This window comes from Antechinus flavipes, chromosome 1 (genome assembly GCF_016432865.1).
Source record: "Antechinus flavipes isolate AdamAnt ecotype Samford, QLD, Australia chromosome 1, AdamAnt_v2, whole genome shotgun sequence".
Taxonomy (NCBI): domain Eukaryota; kingdom Metazoa; phylum Chordata; class Mammalia; order Dasyuromorphia; family Dasyuridae; genus Antechinus; species Antechinus flavipes.
The window spans coordinates 254725847-254742255 of record NC_067398.1 but is presented as its reverse complement, the minus strand read 5'-3'; positions in this window follow the sequence as shown (position 1 = coordinate 254742255).

The window sequence follows — 16409 nt, the reverse complement described above, 5'->3', positions numbered from 1 at the left end:
GATGACTTTTCAAGTTGATTTTTCAAGTCCTTACATCACTTCTGAAAGCTCAGATACTCCAGTTGTCTAGAGGATGCATTAATCAGGACTTATCAAATGTCCCAAACCCACTTTTTATTATCTCCTCCCCACTTTCACCCTAAACCCACTCCTTTGGCTGCTTATTTTTTTCTGTGGTATCACTAATCTTCCATGTGTGAAACCTTGGATTTTTCCTTAAGTCTTCTCCTTTCCTTTTCATATTCAACCACTTGCCCAATCTCCATACCACAACCTCCCTCTTATACATCCCCTATCCAATCTTGCTACTATCACCCTAGTAGAAGACTTCATTTTCTCCGTTCTGGTCCATTGTGAATTCTCTTAAAGACTTTCCCACCTTTATTTTCTTCTCTCAGTAATCCAGAGTTTGCATCCTGGGGCTCCTGAACTTTTTTTTTTTCAGAATATTTAAAAACTGAATATTAATATTAGTTTATTTTATAATCTTATATCTTCCATTTTATGCATTCAAAATATCATTCTGAAGATTCCATAATGTTCACTAGATTGACAAAGGGGTCTATGGCACAAAAAAGGTTAAGAACTCCTCCTTGAAGGCTGATTTCAGAAAAAACTGAAAAGACCTACATGAACTGATGCTGAATGAAGTGAACAGAATCAAGAAAACATTGTACACAGCAACAACAAGATTATGTGATGATCAGCTGTGATCAATTTTCAACAATTTGTTGATTGAAGGCAATTTCAATAGACTTGGGATGGAAAATGCCATCCACGTTCAGAGAGAGAATTATGAAGATTGAATGTGGATCAAAGGATAGTATTTTCACCTTTTTTGCTTGTTTGTTTTCTTTCTCATGATTTGTTCCTCTTTCTGGTCTGATTTTTCTTGCACAACATGACAAATATGGAAAATGTTAAAAAAGGATTGCACTTTTTTTTTTTTTAAAAGAACTCCTGCTTGAGTCTAAATCATCCTTCACAAAACTAAGTCTTTCCTAACATAGGTCACAGTGTCCAGCATGTAGTAAGTACTTAATAAATGATTATTGACTGACTGGTCATGTTACTTCTCTGCTTAAAGCCCTACAATGGCTCTTCCTTGCCTTTTGGGGTAGAATTCAAAGCCTTTAATTTTTCAATCAAAGCCCTCTACAATCTGACACCTCTCATTCCACCTCCTCTTCTCTTCCTTTTTAATTTACTAAAAAAGGTTTTATTGTAGGTAGTATGGACTCGTTCAGATGATTCCAGTTTTATTAACAATGTTCAAAGCATCATACTCTGCAGTAAGTCAGACATAGACCTTGTTCTTTCCATCATGCTGATTAGTAATTACATACTATTAACTTGGACACGATATCATAGAGCTTCTTTACCTCCTTAGCGGATGCACATTTTGGGGGGAGTCTTTATGTTTAAAATGAAGACCAGAATGTTGTCTTCAGTCTCCTTCATAGCAGACTCTGTAGTTAAGGGAAACTTAATGATGGTACAATGATCAAGCTTGTTTCTCCTAGGAACAATTTTCAGAAGATATTTGGGCTGCCCTTGAAGTCTTAATATCTTCAGTGGACAGAAGGTGGAGGACATTCAGATCTTCTTTTTGTGGCTACAGAGACCCTTCAATGTTGTCTCCCTGGCCTTTAGATTTAACTTCTGTCTTTTGAGGGACAGTCACTTCCTTCTTTACTCTCAGTGCCATTTTGGGGGAAAGACTTCATTCCACCTTTCCAACTTTATCTCAAATGTATCCCTTTACATATGCTATATTACTAAAGTGGACAATTTTCTGTCCCTGATCCCCTCAATATGTCTCAGATGTCACCTTGCTCTCCTTGATTTTTCTTTCAACAAATAGCTGAATTCCTGCTCTTCTTTTAATACCCAGTTCAAATACTACTTCATCCATGAAAAGTTGTCTAATTTCCTTAGTTAGTGATGATCTTTCTTCTTGCTGAGACTTGGGATCAGTTTGATATGCTAGTCAGTATTATTTTGTATTGTAATTATGTGTCAAAAAGGCTTGGAGTTAGGAAGAACTGACAAATATGGCACATGAAATATGCTGTCACATACCAATTATTGAAATATTTTACTGAAACAAAGATGGACAATTTCAGATGCTTTTTATATTCAGAGGTAGTTACCTGAGTTCTCTCTTCTGCAGCTTCCATATAGGCTTGCAGTATGTAAATGATTAATGCAATTATAATAATAAAGAATTGTTAATAGTATGTAATTACTTCTTAATAAAACATGGGTTACAACAGGATGAAAAGTGGAATATCTTGGATTGGATCTAATTTTTTTTTCAGGGGAAAAATAAAATATTTATAGTTGTTAAAAAATAATATCTCAGCTTAATAACCAGGATAAATCACTTAATTTCTCTGTCTCTTTTTCCCCATCTGTAAAATGGCATAATAATAGTTTTTACTATATAGGATGGTTGAGGATCAAATGAGATAAAATATATAAAACTTTCCCAACCCTTAAAACTCTATATTTGGTAACTATGTGTTATGTCCTTACATTTCAGGAAGGTTGGTAAAGGAGCTTATCTAAAAATGTATTTCCTCCAGCACAATGCTCCATACATATTAGGAACACAATCAATGTTTGTAAATATGACTATGAATGAGGAAACAGATATAAAAGGGTGAAGTGATTCTAGACTTGGTATTCTGAAGCCTAGAGGAAAAGGAAGGGGTGGTTACTAAGCATCCAGGAAGCACAATGGATGGAGTATTGAATTTAGAATCAGAAGACTCTAATTTGAATCCATTTCAGTCATTTCTTAGCTGTATCATGATCGTGGGTATGTCATTTAGCTTTTCTCAGCCTCAATTTCTCCATTTGTAAAATGGGTATTAAAATAATAGCAACTTTCCTATAGGGTTGTAAGGATCAAATAAAACAGCATATGTAAAGCACTTTAAAGTATTATATAAATGCTAACTATTATTGAAGAAAAGAAAACTTTTAAATTGTCTTCAAGTAGTTAATGGGATTTAGATTGGAAGAAGGATCAACTTTTTTTCTGTTTGACCATAGAAGGTAGAACAATAGGTAGAAGCTCTGGGAAGGTATATTTGGAACCAATTTAAGGGAAAAGTTCCTAACAATTAGAACTACTCCAAAATGGAATAGTCTGCCTTTAGAGGGAGGTTTCCCTTTATTAGAAGTCTTCAAGAAAAAGGCAGGTGATGGAGACTAAGCATACATTGCACTAAATGGCTTCTGAGGTCTCTTCCAATTTAGTAAGTAGGAAAGTCTTTCAATCTCTCTGAATCTCAGTTTTCTAATCCATAGAATGGGGAGAATAAACATTTTCAATGCCTAACTCACAGTCTGTTAATAAGCATTTATTAAGCACCTACTATATACCAATCAGAGCAACTAGGTGATGGAGTGGTTACAGTGCTGGGCCTGAATTCAAATTTGCCCTCAGACACTTACTAGCTATGTGACCTTGGGTAAATCCCTTAACCCTGTTTGTCGCAATTTCTTTGCCTGTAAAGTGAGCTGGAGAAGGAAAAGGCAAACAATTCCAGTATCTCTGCTAAGAAAACCCTGAACAATAATTCCAAGTATGTCTGTACAAGATGTCCCACAGAGTAGGCACTTGATAAATATTTGAATTGAATTGCTCTGTGGGACAACTAAGGAGGGAGAGTAGTTAGTGTTTGCTTGCCCTTAGGAATTTATAGCTTAAAATTAAGTCATACAAGTAAAATAATTATAAAACAATCAGAGTTATTTATCAATTCACTAGTGTTGTAGCCCTTTAGAGGAGGGAAGAGGTCAGTATGTGCTGGACTTGCACAGGGATTTAAGGCTTAGGGTTTAGATAAAAACAGAGAAGAAAGTTCATTCCAGGCAAGGGGAAGAGCAGTTGCATTCAGGTCCTTCAGCCAAGAGTTGATCTTGAATCCTTTCCATTGTACTAGCTTCTTTCCAGTCTTCCCCCGCACAATTCCCCCCGCCCCTTCTCTTATGCTGGACCAGAGTCAAGGAGAATCAAGATTTTTAATCTCCAAGTTTTGGCAAGTACCAATCCTCCCAATCTGTGTTCCTTGGGTCCTTTTCAACAGGTTACCATAGCCTTGGAGAGCTTCAGGGCCTGTCTAGAATGTTCTAGGATCAATTGACAGCCAGTAAGCAAGAAAGAAACTACAGTAGTTCTAGTTCAAGTGTACATCATCTTTTGCCTATCTTGTTCCCTTATCTTCACACTCTACTCTCTCCAAACTATCCTCCATGTAGCTATCAAATGAATAATTCTATATTATAGGGCTGACCATATTTAGAAGCTACTCTTGCTCCTCATTGCTCTTAAGATAAAATATCAGCTCCTTCATAAGTCCTTTAAAGTCTAGTACCAGACTATCTTTTCAGACTGAAATCACATGCTAAGTTCCTTCACACATGTTCTTTTCTTGGGATTTGGTCATTTGGGTTTTTTATGTGTTCTATCTTCCCTATGTTTGAACAGGCTCTTTCTTGCTTATTCCTATAATACTTTCCTTCCTTATCTCCAACTTCTGGTATCTGTAGTGCCCTTCAAAAGTCCAATCTAGTGCTACTTCTTTAAACATACCTTCTCTAATCCCACAAATCAGGTCCTCTCCAACTCACTTAGAAATTACTTTCTTTTTTGGAAATATTTTGTAATATTTGTATCTGTATACACGTTGTCCTCCCTTTCTCCTGTTCCTTCTGTGTACCCAACAAGTCTAAACATACTTATGTCAATGATTTTAGAAAATGTTTATTTTAGTAATTTTCATAAACTAATCTAGGGGCTAGGATTGGAGTTGAATATTTCCTTTACACTCTCATGCCCCCTTCCCAGAATGTAAACTACTTGAGGGGAGGCACAGTTTTATTTGTCTTGATCCCCATGCTTATTCTATAGTAAGGTTTAGTAAATGCTTATGGAATTGAATTGTGTTAATTATAAATACATCTTTATATCTTTTGGCTTTGCATCACTTACATTTCTCCATATATTTATATTTTTACTTTGCCCACCCCATAAAACAAAGAAGTTTTAAGAAAGAAAAAGAAAAAAACCCCAGCCAAACCATCAGTACATTAAAAAAAAAATCTGACATTATATGTCACATTCTACACTCCTGGACTACCCCTTCTACTTCTGTCTTTTCATATGTCTTCTTTGGGACCAAATTTATTCTTTATAATTTTGCAACATTAATTTTTGATCACTTCATAGTTGTTCTTTTTATTTACACTGTAGTCATTGTGAATATTGTTTTCTTGGTTCTTCTTCAGTTTTGTTCACTTATATCTTTCCACCTAACCCAGTTGAATCGAATTACAATTTGTAATCTCTCACTAGTAGGATTTGAGAAGAAGTTAGGTTGGGAAATGTTTGGTTCTTATCTGAAAGACAATATTTCCACTACTACAAGCACCATGGTTAAAATCAATAGTAGAGATGACTGTCAGTTGACAAGCATTTAAGCACTTTTACTGTGCTAGGTATTTGAGAGTACAAAGAGCTCCCTGCCTTCAAGAAACTCATATTCTAATAGAAGAGATAATGTAACTAACTAGATCCTTTCTTTGCAAGTCATTCATTGGAGGTAAAGTTCTTGCTTATTCAGAAATAATTTCAGTGACCTTGACAGATTGCCTATTCAATTATACTGAACTTGAACATTCAGTTTGTGAATCTTCTCATCTTTCTATTTCATTGTCTTCTGTTAGCCACCACTATAGAAGATGGGTGAATAAAAAGAAGAGAACTCTAATAAATCTGCTGTAATGCCTGATATTTGGGCAGAGTTTTATATTTTTTTCAAAGCATCTGTTATCTCATTTGATCTCAACAGCAATCTTGAGAGGTGTGTGGGTGGTAGTGATGAGAAATGGAAGAAGGTATTATTCCCAATTTCAGATAAGGGTATTGGAGCCCAGACAGTTTAAGTGACTTCCCAAGGTCATTCAGCAAAATAATGGCAGAGTCTGGTCCAGAATTCTAGTCTCCTGATTTGTGCTTTCCAATACACCAAAGACCTTCCCATCTGGATACTTGTTAGCAACTCTGGTATAAGGCTTTGGTGGCTGGGGTAGGAGAGTAAAAATACAATGAAGCAGTTTAATCTTCCTCTGTATGATCTTTCTTAACTCTCAAAATATAGGACTTAAATTAGGGTAAAAAACCTATGCTTCTCAATCCAAATCAATGTCAAAACTGGAGGGAGATCTAATGGTAGCAGCTGGAAGAAAATGGGGAAAGATTCCTATATCTCTACTGTCTGATTTGAATTCAGGTAGATTTCTTCTAGATTCTGATTCTGTATATTTATTCAGCTCTTGACTGGATGTTTGTTCTGTGATTCTCAAAAACATGGATCACTTTTCATTTTCTAAGGGGAAAAGGAAGGGAATAAGCAGGTTTTAAGTGCTATTTATTAATATGCTATGAGATGTACAAGTATCTCCTTCGAGCCTTACAACAAACCTGAAAGGTAGGTGATATTATCACTCCATTTTACAAATGGGGAAACTGAGACCATAACTTGAGTTAAGCTACTTGGCCAAAGTCATAAAGCTAGAACGTATGTGAAGTAAGATCAAATTAAAATCTTCCAGATGCCAGTTCTAGTATTCTATCACCTGTGCCACCTATTTAAGTAGCTATTTAAATAGTAACTAGCATTTATATAACTCTTAAAGTTTTAATAATCTTTTATTAATAAAAACTAAGTATTTTGTGATGAAAGCTTTAAAAAACAATTATTATTCCCTATGAATCCCCTCTCCCTTTGTCTTACCATTAGCCAAAAGAAATCCATACATTGACAGTTGTGTACTCCATCCTACCTTAAAATCCACCACTTTTTTGCAGAGAAGAGTAAGACATGCTTCACTTTCAGGTGATCACCTACATCTTGAAGTAGCTGGTCCATATTCTCGTTCCTTGGGAGAATTCTGTCCCTGGTGGTATCAGGTTTTTACTCCTGGGACCTTTCCCAACCTTTAGTCAGTATGCCAGGGGAAAGGCAGTTATCCAATTCACCTGTCTGCCTGTGCCCCGTTCTTCCTGCCTTTATCTGATCTGCCATTCTTTCATTCAATGGATGTCTATATCCTGGAGATTATTATTTCATAAATCAAAAACCCATTTGAACACTGGAAGAAAGGCCTGATGTGTCATGGAGGCAGGGGCCCTGTGGAAAAGAGGTGGTGCATTGTGTTGGATGATGCTCCTGACTTTTAAATGGCAGATTATGTAAATATGGATTATGTAGTTTGGGCTCAGCTCTCTCTTCCCCTTTCCTTCTTTCCTCCTCTGCCCCAGCACACAGCATGTATTACCACAGATCTGTGGATTTCCTTAGAATCTAAATGAGAGGCACTTAATTCTCAGGCAAATTTCTATTTATCTCTGCTTTGCTGTTGAGCTTAAGCATTCATGTAGATTCTGTTCTGCCAGGAATGAGAAGGACAGCCCTCTACAGTAGAAAGAGCAAAGAAAGACCTTAGTTTGAACCCCACATCTGATCTTTACTACTTGCTTGACCATGGGCTAGTTATTTAATTTCCCTGAAACTCTGTTTCCTTATCTGGAAAATGGGGACAATAGTATATACCTTACAGGTGTTTTGAAAAAGTCGAGAGGCAGCTGGGAGGTTCATGGGTTTTTTTTTTAATATTTTATTTTATTTTATAATAACTTTATATTGACAGAATCCATGCCAGGGTAATTTTTTTTACAACATTATCCCTTGCACTCGCTTCTGTTCCAATTTTTCCCCTCCCTCCCTCCACCCCCTCCCCTAGATGGCAAGCAGTCCTATATATGTTACATATGTTGCAGTATATCCTAGATACAATATATGTTTGCAGAACCGAACAGTTCTCTTGTTGCACAGGGAGAATTCGATTCAGAAGGTAAAAATAACCCGGGAAGAAAAACAAAAATGCAAATAGTTCACATTCATTTCCCAGTATTCTTTCTTTGGGTGTAGCTGCTTCTGTCTATCATTTATCTGAGTTAGGTCTCTTTGTCAAAGAAATCCACTTCCATCAGAATACATGATCATACAATATCGTTGTCGAAGTGTATAATGATTTCCTGGTTCTGCTCATTTCACTTAGCATCAGTTCATGTAAGTCTCTCCAAGCCTCTCTGTATTCATCCTGCTGGTCATTTCTTACAGAACAATAATATTCCATAACATTCATATACCACAATTTACCCAGCCATTCTCCAATTGATGGGCATCCATTCAATTTCCAGTTTCTAGCCACTATAAACAGGGCTGCCACATACATTTTGGCACATACAGGTCCCTTTCCCTTCTTTAGTATCTTTTTGGGGTATAAGCCCAGAAGTAACACTGCTGGATCAAAGGGTATGCACAGTTTGATAACTTTTTGGGCATAATTCCAGATTGCTCTCCAGAATGGTTGAATTCATTCACAACTCCACCAACAATGCATCAGTGTCCCAGTTTTCCCGCATCCCCTCCAACATTCATCATTATTTTTTCCTGTCATCTTAGCCAATCTGACAGGTGTGTAGTGGTATCTCAGATTGTCTTAATTTGCATTTCTCTGATCAATAGTGATTTGGAACACTCTTTCATATGAGTGGTAATAGTTTCAATTTCATCATCTGAAAATTGTCTGTTCATATCCTTTGACCATTTATCAACTGGAGAAAGGCTTGATTTCTTATAAATTTGAGTCAGTTCTCTATATATTTTGGAAAAGAGGCCTTTATCAGAACCTTTAACTGTGAAGATGTTTTCCCAGTTTGTTGCTTCCCTTCTAATCTTGTTTTCATTAGTTTTGTTTGTACAAAGGCTTTTTAATTTGATATAATCAAAATTTTCTATTTTGTGATCAGTAATGGTCTCTAGTTCATCTTTGGTTACAAATTTCCTCCTCCACAAGTCTGAGAGATAATCTATTCTATATTCCTCTAATTTATTTATAATCTCGTTCTTTATGCCTAGGTCATGGACCCATTTTGATCTTATCTTGGTATATGGTGTTAAGTGTGGGTCCATGCCTAATTTCTGCCATACTAATTTCCAGTTATCCCAGCAGTTTTTATCAAATAAGGAATTCTTATCCCAAAAGTTAGGATCTTTGGGTTTGTCAAACACTAGATTGCTATAGTTGACTATTCTGTCTTGTGAACCTAACCTTTTTCACTGATCAACTAATCTATTTCTTAGCCAATACCAAATGGTTTTGGTGACTGCTGCTTTATAATATAATTTTAGATCAGGTATAGCTAGGCTACCTTCATTTGATTTTTTTCCATTAATTCCCTTGAGATTCTTGACTTTTTATTGTTCCATATGAATTTTGTTGTTATTTTTCTAGATCATTAAAATATTTTCTTGGAAGTCTGATTGGTATAGCACTAAATAAATAGATTAGTTTAGGGAGTATTGTCATCTTTATTATATTCGCTCGGCCTATCCAAGAGCACTTAATATTTTTCCAATTATTTAAGTCTGACTTTATTTGTGTGGAAACTTTTTTGTAATTTTGCTCATATAATTCCTGACTTTCCTTTGGTAGATAGATTCATGGATTTTTTTTTTTTTAAATCAGAACTCTCTTTCTGGAGGAAAAGAGCAAATTCTTCTTTTTGACTGTAATGTGTAGGTTTTTGGTTTCATGAGAATGTCAATGGGATGTTAATATATAAACTCCAGAAACTTGATTAACTGAAGCTCATTTAACAGGTATTTTCAATTGTTTTCTTTTTAATTTATGAGAGATATATTACATACACACATATACATACTACATAAACATACACACACACAAATGTATACATACTACATAAGCACACAGACATATAAGAACAGAGATTTATTGTTAATGCCCAGAGAACATGGTGGGAGTCAGTACACTTGGCTCAGTCTCCCAAAATGTCTGCTACCTTTGTCCTGGATAGTGATCACTGACCAAAATGCCTAATGACCAGATGACTCTTTCCCCCAAATGAATGACCAAAAAATAGTTTAGTTATCCTGTTGAGTAAGTCGGAGAAGTAAACTCAGATGCCCTAGAAAAATTTTCAACAAAAAGAATAAAACTAAAATTTTTCTAAAGGGACTGATGGAAATGCAGGTTAAGATCTTAAAAATAAATGTACATCCAAGTCAAAACTCATTATGCATTTGTGTAAGACTTTCTTCATTTGTGAAGAAGCCAATGTATAGAGCAGTTAGCACTTCCATAGAAGACCTGCTTTCCAGAAAATTTCCTTTCAGGAATTGTCCCTGAAGAGGATCTAAAACTGGCTATCACCTTTCTCAAAGCTGGAGGCCAAGAGATCAGAATATACTCTCTCCCATGCTCTGGACAACTTTGCTCCTCATGTAGATAAGGACTACTGAATAACCAGTCTCTGTCAATGAGAAGGGTCTTGTGTAAATGACTTTTGCACTCTGGATTACATACAAGAGAAGGAAGTAAGATCAAATAGCTAAATAGGAATAAGAATGTGGCCTGGTCTTATAAAAAGAGTATTAGGAATGCTAATATTCAGGTCAATGAATCAATCTGAGGACAACAAAAGATTTGAGATTTTCCCCTTAAGTACTGGAGGAAAATGAGGGATGAAAGAAAGGATAGCTCTTTTTTTCTTGGCATAGATGGAATGATGAAGATTGGCAACAGAAAAGGCAAAATGGGCTCAGGTTTTTTATTGTTTCTCTTTTCTCTGCCTAGAAGAATGATATTCACTGTGGAAATGACAAGAATGACTAATGGAGTAGATACTCTAAGTAATAGGAAGTGAACAACTAGTTACTCAATTGGCCCAGTTGAACTGAAAATACTGGCAGATCTGATTGCTGATCTACTGTCAGGAATATTTGAAATATTGTAGGAAATGGGATAAATTTTGTCCTGATTTAAAAAAAAAGAATATCTAACTATAGATCATCAGGCTTGACTTCAATCCCTCTGGAAATCTGAAAACTGAACATTAAAGAGATGGTTAGTGGACATCTGGAGAGGAAAGCAGTGATCACAAAGAACCAGCACTGTTTCATAGAACTCGTCATGCCAGACTAACTTCATTTTTTCTCTTGACTATATTATTAAAATGTTTAAAAAAGGGGAATTCTGCAGATATAGTTTACATAGATTTGAGTGAAAAATTTTTTAAGTCTCATAATATTTTTGTAGAAAAGATAAGAGAGATATATGGACTAGAAGCTCAAAGCACAGTCAGTATGAATAGTCCATTGTCACTGTGATGGAGATCACCAGGAGAATGCCCAAGAGAAATACGCTTGGACCAGGACAGTTTCACATTTTTATTACATTTTTATTTTGTTTTAAGTGACTTAAAATTATTAATTATATAATCTATAAATATGCAGATGCCACTGGAATGAGAAGAATGGTTAACACATTCTATGACAGGATCTGACTCCAAAAAGATCTTAACAGGCTAACACATTGAACTGAATCTATTAAGATGAAATTTAGTAGAGATAAATGTTTTATATTTAGGTTTAAGGAAGTTACTTTCCCATCATCCCAAGCCATGCTGCCCTCTGCCCTCTGTCCTACCTCTTACTGTCTAACACTATCTCCCCAAATTAGTTTTTTCTATTAGATTGTAAACTTATTGAAGGCAGAGACTGTCTTATTTGCTTGTATTAGTATCTCCAGTTCTTAGTGCAGCACCTGGTATGTATTAATCTATTAAATTGATTTTCATTCATTTTCATTTTTCATTCACAAGTACAGGATGGAAGGCATGGAGAGACAGCTGGTTGTCTGAAAACAATCTCAGAGTTTTAGTGGATTGTAAATTCCATATGAGCCAGCAGTTTGATGTGGCAGCCAAAAAAGCTAAGCCATATTGGACTGCATTTGGACAAGCATAGGTTCCAGGCATAAGGAGCTGATAATCCTCTTGTACTTTGTGCTAGAAGACCAGGTCCGTAGGTATGCAAAGAGCAGGGTTCAGGTGGGCTGCTCTATCTTGCAGGAGCATTCCCACTGAAGAAGGCACATTGAATGAGAATGCTCCACTAGTGTGTTCCACGGCTCTGTGGTATGTGATTAGTTCTGGGCACCATAGACTTAACAAGGACATTGATAAACTATAAAATTTCCACAGGAAGAAAGATAGGAAGGTGAAGGGCCTTGAGTCCATTTCTTATGAGAGTTAGTTAAAGGAACTGGAGAAGTTTAGCCTGGAGAAGAAAAGACTCAGGAGAGATATGATAACTGTCTTCAAGTATTTGTAGAGCCGACATGTGGAAGAGAGATTATATTTATTTTATTTAGTCTCAAAAGACACTGGTAGGAGCAATGGAGGGAAGTTAGAAGAGGAAAATTTAAATTTGATATCAGGAAACATTATCTAACAACTATAGCTATCCAGGAATGGAACAGGCTGTCTGAGGAAATGGGGAAGGACTTCCTCATTAAAGGTCTTCAAGCAGAAACTGGATGACCAAGGTCAATCTATAGTGGCCATTCCTTTCCAGCGCAAGTTGGATGAGGCAGCTGCTGAAGCCCTTTCAACTTTCCATCTGTCATTGTTATAACTCCCACATGGGCAGAGCAAACATGGAGATAAATTGAGAGAAATAGTCCCTGTCCTCAGGGAGCTTACTTTGTTACTATGTACTCAGTGGAGAATAACTATAAAAGCATAGAGACCCATAGGCTGAAATTTGGCATTTAACTCCATTCCCTCTTCTCTGCTCACATCAATCTCCTCTTTCCTCTGATTTCAGTCAGAAGAACCACAAAATTAGTTTTTTAAAAATTACCCCTTCAATTTGTTGCTAATCCCCTAACTCCCTTTAATTAAGTCAATGGTAGTTTAAATGGTTCTAAACATCTTTTGGGGGATTATATATTTTAATCATCATTATCCAATGAATATTTGATTATATAGAAAGTCATCATATAATCAAGAGTAAAAATTATAATCCAAAAAAAGCATTTAATAACACTTTAAATGACGGGTATTTGATAAAGGGCATTAGAGGATTAGAAACTGGATTGAAAGGTGGGCTTCAGATTCAAGGACTTCAAATACCTTTTTTATTTTGAAAAGAAAAATTCCATAATTTATTAAACAAAGGAAAGAAAAGTAGAAAATAGGGTTGCTGAGTGCTCTTTCCTTTTTTCTTGAGTAACAAGGTGTCCTATTTGAACAGCTGCTTTGGAAATAGTTTTTTTTTTTTAATAAGTATTATTTGATTTTATGATGTTTTGACCGAGTTTGACAAAAGCCCTTGAGTAAGGCTGACTTTATTCTTTGACTATCAGTGATCTCCTGAGGACTGCATTTGAATTGAGTTCTGATTATGACCTAATCACATCGTGACTTGGAGTCCAGAGAACTTGGGTTCCAGTTTTTTCTCTGCTGTTCATTGACTATGTGATTTCAAAAAAAGCCATTTTATCTCTCTGAACTCAAATCCCCGCATCTATAAAATGAAGGTAACTGTATTTATTCTTATAGTTATATACTTTTATTTTTAATTATATTTTATTTGTTTATACTTATACTCATTTTACAGGGTTATTTTGAATAGAGTTCTTTTTAGGCCTTTAAATGCTACATAAAAGTGAGTTAATATTATTATACAAATTCCTAGATTTGGGGGTCAGTTTGGAAGCAGATTTTGGATGATTTCACCTTAAAAGTGTGTTTATATCCTTTCTGTTGTATGTGAGTATAACCTCTCTGTTTTCTTTACTTCTCTTTTCCCTCCAAAGCATGATTTTTATAGAGTACTGTTCACTGAATCCACTTTCATACCGAAGGAGATGAGCAGACAATACCAAACAGTAGGTGAATTTTAAAATTAGATTTTGCTTTAGAATGCTTATTTTTTAGATTAATTTAGTTCTGCTTTTTTCCCTTTTCACCTCTTCTCTATCCTACTCCACATCCATTAGAAAGAAAAATGGGAAAAAAAAAACCAATGCTTGTTTAAAAATATGCATACATGGGCCCATCCTACATTGACCATGCTCCCCAAATGTCTATTTTGTACTCTTTAGTCCATTAATTTTTTTATAAGGTGGGTAATGTGCTTCAAAATTGTTCTTCTGGAATTGATTATTTCCTTGATCAGAATTCTTAAATCTTAAAAAACTTTTTTTTTTGTAATACTGTTTTTATGGTATAAATTGTTCCAATGATTTTGTTCTCTTCAGCTTGTATATACAAGTGTTCTGAAGTTTCTCTGAAACTGTTCTTTTCATTATTTTGTTGTATATCATTACTATTTCCTTCTTAGAGGATCTTTTTGACAAATAGGAAAAGTTAGAAGAAACCTTATATCCCAGCTAGTCTCACCCAGTTTTTAGAGCTGGAGAAATTGAGGCACAAAGAGATTAGGTGATTTGGCCACACCACAGTCATACAACATGGCAGAGACAGATCTAGAACTTAGGTCCAGTCTCCTAGATTTAGAGCCTTGTCCAGCCTCCTTTACACTGCATCTTAACTTTCCTAAGGACACTATACTGGGTGGCTCCATTGATACTACAGCTGAGTCAAATATTTGTTGTGGATATACCATAATCAACTTTTCTGTGGAGAGCCAGGAACTGATTCCATTTCAAACTGAACCTGGTAACACACTTTGGCTTCTAAGGAGCAAGTATCTTTACTTTTTCCAATCAACAAACGCTGCTATGAGGCTCTCCGTTTTCCATTTGTCTGGAGGATGAAGGGAGCATTTTTTCTGTAGTCCATTCTTTTTGAATGTCCTTTGCATATGTCTTGAGACTAAAAAACTCTTGGATTTCTGTGGCTTTTACAAAAGAACAGGATGAACTCGACAGGATAATTATCCTAAGACAGAATAATGATAGAGGGCTTTTGGCGAATATGACCTAGCAATTTGCTGGTTTCACTACTGGGTTGTTAGGAGTGCTAGGAACTAGGAATGTGAAAGGAAATACTTGTACTAAAGACCACCTCTGGTAGTGAATCCCTTTCCTCAGCTCCCTTTGGTTGTAAACAACTACTTTATTGCTTCCCTGAGGTTTCCTGTACAGTGCAGTCTGGCTGACCTTTATTTTAAAGACCTCTACTATCATACAAGTGATTTTTATTTTAGGCCAATGTCTAGAGGTCTTGTTCAAGACAGGTTTCCAGGTTTCCATGTTTATTTAGTATTTTTTTTAAAGAGCTGACCATTGCTGGGGGATGGAGGGAGCAAAAACAACCTAAATGTTGAACAGAATAGTTATGAAGATTATGCGTTGCAGGTAAATACTCATTGAAATATTACAAGGAAATCATCTGGGGAAAAAAAGCAAATATATAAACTTCATTTTTACAGCACTTTTGAGTTTTACAATACACTTTCATCATGACAATCCTGTGAGGTAGGGGATATAAGAATTACAATCCCTATCTTGTCTTAGTACCAGAAAGAGTTGTGCCTTCATTGTCATAAGCTCCCAGACAGGGTTCTTTCTGACAATATAGATTGTAGCTGTGATTTAAGGAAGCTGTTAGGGAGACACTTCAGGAAGAGAAAGATCAAATGATTTGATCAGATATTCAGTGTCAGAGTAGGAATTTGAACCCTGACAATAAGTTTAGCATTCTGGTGACTATATCATACTGCCTCTGTCTCCATCGTTTTTAAGTTTGGGGCTGGATTTCTGATTTCAACAGTCTACAAAGTTCTGGGTGAGGATTCCCTCTGCCAATATAGATGAGTATCTTTTATACAGCTTATAGGTACAGAGAGTTGCCTAGCAACAATGGGAAGCTAAATGATTTGCCCAGGGTCACAAAGCCAGGTGAATCTAAGGGTGAGTCTTGAATCCAGGTCTTTTTTAACTCCAGGCTGTGTTCTCCAGTCACTATACCACAGTGTATTTTACCCCTCATTTTTAGGCAAGGGGACAGACTAGGAGAGATCCATAGATGACCATTTAGCTAGGTACACCTTGAACCCTTGTGTTTTCCCCTCCATAATTGTCACATCTGGTTCTCACCCTTCTCTTGCACCCCTCCCTAGCTGATGTCGGGCTGTTGAATTTGTGTCAGCCCAAGTGTGTGGCTAGACAATTCTCAGGGCCTCTCCAGCTATATTGACGTCTGCTGAAATCATTTGAGACAAAGTTACTGCACACGCATTAGAGCCACTTTTCGGAGTGAAACATCTGTCATTTAGTACTATGATGCTACGGGGATAGCACTTTAGAACAATCTCGTTGGATTTAATTTATTTTCTTCCAAATACTACAGATAGATTGGCGAGTGCTTAGGTGCTCTGCTCTTTGGATTGTGGCTCCTTCTGCACTGGAGCGTGGCCTACCCCAATTCCCCCCAGCCTCGGTTCTATCTCAAAGGTGGGAAACGCCCTGGCACTGCAACAGCCTGATACTACAGT